General features: G+C 44.2%; 1 long non-coding RNA gene across 1 annotated transcript; it reads right to left on the reverse strand.

Moving 5' to 3' along the window:
- Positions 1-251: 251 nt before the first annotated feature.
- On the reverse strand, positions 252-2310 carry LOC308464867. The gene is made up of 3 exons (XR_013980171.1): positions 2267-2310; positions 540-632; positions 252-322 (listed from the first exon to the last, which is right to left on the reverse strand). It is a non-coding gene; the product is annotated as an uncharacterized lncRNA (long non-coding RNA).
- Between the last annotated feature and the right edge of the window lie 3005 nt (positions 2311-5315).

The following is a 5315-nucleotide window of genomic DNA, read 5'->3' on the forward strand; positions in this document are numbered from 1 at the left end:
GACTTGGTATAGATGAAAACTCATGTTTATTAAAGGAAGTACATTCTTGATAGGAAAGAGTTCTATAGTCCTAACTATCCAGTTGGAGGATGCATCCCAGAGGACCTCTCACTTCAAGGTCCAGAGAACTCTGCAGCCTTGTGCCAAGAGGGAGTTGTACAAATTCAATTGGAAGGTCCATAGCTCAGTGGGAGAGATCATATGCTTTGAATGTAGAAGGTCCCAGGTTCATGCCCTGGTAACTCCAGGTAGGGTTGGTGAAGAGTCCTACCAGGGCAAAACTGAGATGAAGGAGGAAGATGACAGGCACCCTCTGGAATGGCTATAATCAAGAAGTCAGAGAAATGGGGTCTGGCTGAAGACAGACTGAGCTTTGTGGGTCCCCAATGAACGATCCTTTACTGGGAGCAATAATTAGTTTTGTGAACCCATCAGGTTTTCCCGCCAGGAACTTATTAGAGCTCGGTACTCGTGGCAGTGAGAGGTAAGTGGACCAGACACCTCAAAATAAACGTGCAAACAAATAAATAACCACAGACCTTTCTAGCATGGCTCCCTCTGCCATTCCTGCTTTAATTTTGTCTAAATGCAACCTTGCTCCTTGTCCAGGGAGTGGATGTGCCATCAGCAATCTGTCAGAGTCAATAATGTTCACCTTGTCAGACCACGAGCCTTGCCTCAAGATCTAACATTTCTCTGTGAATTATCAACTAATGTGCTGACAAATTGTTTGCAATATTCCCTTTTCACATATTTCCCTCACTTTTTTCTGAATGCAGATGCTCTGCTGATTAGCTAAACACTGCCTGCCTCCTGCTGGGTGTATGGTAAGGGCTGGTGATTTCTAACTTTAGGAATCATTATTTTCTAGTGGCTCTGAAAAACTTCTGCTAGGTGCCAAGAGATCAAGCTAGGCACCCATATCAATATTGGAGCTGCAAATGGCAATAAATCGAATGAAGATGGGGAAGGCACCGGGGCCAAATGGATTTACTGCAGTTTATTATAAAAAGTTTCAGGATGCACTTATAGGACCACTTAAGGACACCATGAACAGAATTTTGGTGATGGGAGTAGTTCCAGCTTCATGGAAAGATGCATTCATTACTTTGATTCCAAAACAAGACAGCGACTTAACAAAGACCAAAAATTACAGACCTATTTCATTATTGAATTGTGACTATAAACTATTTGCTACAATCTTGGCTAATAGATTGAAAAGGACATTGACTGAGTCAGTCCACAGAGACCAGGCCGGGTTCTTACCAGGCAGACAAATGAAAGGCAATATAAGAAATGTAATTAATTTAATAGTGTACCTGGAAGTAAGAAATGAAAGACAGACCACACTAACCTTTCTAGATGTGGAGAAAGCTTTTGATAATATTTCATGGTCATTTATGATCAAGGTTTTAAAGAAAATGGAAATAGGTAATGCTTTCCTAGCAGGGATTAAGGCAATCTATACTGATCAATCTGCAAATATATTAATAAATAATAGTCATTCAGACAAATGCTAAATGTCCTTTGTCTCCTCTGTTGTTTATTAATGAAAGAAATACTGCTTCAGAATATAAGGAGAAACAGGGAAATTAAAGGTATTGAGGGGAGATGTAGAATCTATAAATTAAAGGCATTTGCTAATGATGTAGTGCTGACATTGGGGGAACCTTTGGAGAGTCTTTCCAAAGGATTAGAAGAAATTAAACGGTTTGGAGAAGTGGCGGGTTTCAAAATAAACTCAGATACAGTGGTGTCTTGGTTTACAAACTTAATCCGTTCAGGAAGTCCGTTCTTAAACCAAAGCTTTCTTAAACCAAGGTGTGCTTTCCCATAGCAGTGGGGGACTCAATTTACAAATGGAACACACTCAACAGGAAGCGGAAAATGTTCTGCTTCCAAGGCAAAGTTCACAAACCAAACACCTACTTCTGGGTTTGCAGCGTTCTTAATCCAAGTTGTTCATAAACTAAGCTGTTCTTAAACCAAGGTACCACTGTAAAACCAAAATGTTGGTCAAAAACATGGATGATCAGTCAAGGTGTTTTTTTTTATGTAGAAAGGATATCTTGTTTAAAAATAGGCTAAAAAGTTAAGTAATAAAGATGCCTTCCTGGTTAAAAATACCTTTGAATCCCTCTTAAAGAATACACACACGAATCTGATTCATGTTAATATAAAACTATTTTACTCTCAGATTCATTCAGGTTTACAGAACTGTACCTGAAAGCAGGCTTAGGTTAAATAACAAGCAAACAAACTATACCAGAGGGAAGTTGGTCCTGAGGTGACTGCAACTGAGCAGTTATCTTTCAAAACTACCAGTAACCGACAAATTGGTTGTCACAGCAACCAGTTAGAACATGGAGGCCGTTAGTCCTCTGTCGGAATGTTGCACTTGACTGCAACTTTACACCCCACGTGTGTGGAGGGGGACTATCCAGGAAATTACAAGATGGTTAGCGTACTGGCTGTCCTGGGAAAACATGCCTTCATGAAGCAGAGCCTGGCTACTTGATCTTGAGCTCAAGTGAGGGGAGAGGCTTCATCAGGGAATGAAATGAAGATAATCCCTGGCCATTGGCCATGCTGACAAGGGTGACTGGGAGCTGTAGACTGAGAGCCAGTGTGGTATAGTGGTTAAGAGCAGTGGACTCATAATCTGGTGAACCGGGTTTGCTTCCCTGCTCCTCCACATGCAGCTGCTGGCTGACCTTGGGCTAGTCACACTTCTCTGAAGTCTCTCAGCCTCACTCACCTCACAGAGTGTTTGTTGTGGGGGAGGAAGGGAAAGGAGATTGTTAGCCGCTTTGAGACTCCTTATGGGGAGTGAAAGGCGGGATATCAAGTCCAAACTCTTCCTCCTCCTCCTCCTCCTCCTCCTCCTCCTCCTCTTCTTCTTCTTCTTCTTCTTCTTCTTCTTCTTCTTCCTCCTCTCCAACGTCCTGCAGAGGAAAATTGGGACATGTTTCATTAGGGGCTGTGTTCTCATGGGAGCCAGTTGACTCATGTGCAAGCACGTCCCCCCCCCCCAAAAAAAAAAGTGTGCCTTTCGGAGCCATGCTCTCATGAGAGGCAGATGACTTTCATGAGAACACAACCCGCCCCCAAACAGGCAGCTTTCATAGCCACACTCTTGGAAGTCAAAACAGGACATCCTCAGATCCAGTCAGAAGCTGGTGTGACTTCTTTAATTCTGGGAGGTCCAGTTGTCTGGTATGAGGAGGATGTTGAGAATAATAATAATAATAATAATAATAATAATAATAATAATAATATACCTCACCCATCTGGCTGGGTTTCCCCAGCTACTCTGGGCAGCCCCCAACAGAATATTACTAAGAGTAATAATGAAGCGATAAAACATCGAATATTAAACAGGACTACTGGAGGAATTTTTTGAGGGGGGATAGGTATGGCCTAGTAATACAGTGGTACCTCGGGTTACAGGCGCTTCAGGTTACAGACCCTGCTAACCCAGAAATAGTACCTCGGGTTAAGAACTTTGCTTCAGGATGAGAACAGAAATCGTGCTCCGGTGGTGCAGCAGCAGCAGGAGGCCCCATTAGCTAAAGTGGTGTCTCAGGTTAAGAACAGTTTCAGGTAAAGAACAGACCTCCAGAATGAATTAAGTTCTTAACCCGAGTTACCACTGTAGTCTGTAAACTGTAAACTGCTCTGTGATATTCACATGAAGGTTGGTATATAAATTTAGACAAACAAACATACAAGCATACAAACATACAAAGCAAATGAATAAATACTTAGTCCTGCAGGACAGATAGGCTTGAAGGATTACATTCAGACGAAGGGTATGAGTTCAGCAGTAATCCAGGCACAGACTCAGGCTGCAGAGCTGTGAGAAACAGAGACAGATCAAGTTCAGAGCTCTGAGCTGACTGCTGGAGAGCAGGAGAGCACCCAGGCCACCAGAGCCTGCAGGACCAGAGTCCAGTCCCTTATGGGTGCGTCTTCTCTTGAGCGACCAGATGCCTCCCACTGCATGTCACTAGTTCAGTGGCACAGTGGAGAGATGGCAGGGCTGTGAAGTTCTCTACAAGGAGGTGGAGCCTGGAGGAGGTGGTTTTTGACAGAGAGGTTTCAATGGCCTCAGACTGCTCCCAACCTTTGCTGGGGTAAGTTGCTTATTTGGAGTTATCTGTCAACTAGCAACATCTGCCTTGCTGTTGTTTCTGTGGGATCCAGCATTAGGCCCAAGAACAGCACCCCTGGACTAGAACCTCTTCACCAAAACCCTTTCCGATTTTACATTCCTGTGGAATTCAGTTGCTGCTGCTCCATTTGCTTGTGAAAGGTTTGCCCCTGGAGAAGTCAGTAAACAGCTTTCCAGACTTCGCTGCTAATTATTTTCTTAATCAAAGCTTTTTCTCCACTTCACTTTATTAAGGAGGGATATTAAGCCCAAGTCTGTCAGCGTTGCCCAAAAACATCTGCTTGAGGAAAATGAAATGCCAAAACAAGATGGAATCCTCATGTGGCCAATTTCCACCCAGCTGTGATTTACTGTATAACAACTACTATTGTGGAATACCCAATTCTTTTGTGAATGAATTTAGGTATGGCGGGTCTCTTCTAGACTCCTGAATACCTGAATACCAGAAAGTAACATGCAAGTGTTGTCTTGTGATGGGAGGAAGCCAGCAGCAAACCACACTGAGCAAGTTGGAGTTAACTCCTTAATAGCTTACACAGGATCTGCACAGGAGTCTCAGACCTAATGAGCACAACAAGTCATCTCTGACCTGTTTTGCACCCATGAAGCAGTTGCAGAGAGAGAAGGTCCCCACCTCCCCACACCTGTCTAAGTTCCTTCCTTTTCAGGGTTTCCCCCAAGCAATCTGAGATGGTGTCTGCATGAAATAAACTTCTCCACCCTTTTCATGCCTCTCCTGGTTCAGGGAGACCTGGGGGGAGCAGAGCTTGTCACAGCAGGAGGGGGAGAAACCTGTGACTCTTCACCAGCTGGACTCCTCTCAGCCTCCCTCCTCTCCTGCTTCAGCTTCTGCCTCTGAGTCTGGATTTCTCTCTGCACAGACTCCCCCTGCTCACTAAGCCCTGTTACGTCTTCAGCTTCCAACACACCTTCTTCCCAGTCTTCTCTCTGTGACCACTTATCGTCGTGCCACAACCAGTCCCCTGTTTTTGAGTCCCTTGGAGTTCCGCCACTGGTTCCTCCCACCTTTCCTCTGTGTCCAGCCATTCCATGACATTGTGTATAAGCAGCCAGCTTATATTAGGTGTGTGTTGTGGTCTTGTGTGTGGCTTTTTGGGAGGTGGCAGTAAAGGCTCCTTGA

This window comes from Podarcis pityusensis (genome assembly GCF_964106645.2).
Source record: "Podarcis pityusensis genome assembly, chromosome: 16".
Lineage (NCBI taxonomy): Eukaryota > Metazoa > Chordata > Lepidosauria > Squamata > Lacertidae > Podarcis > Podarcis pityusensis.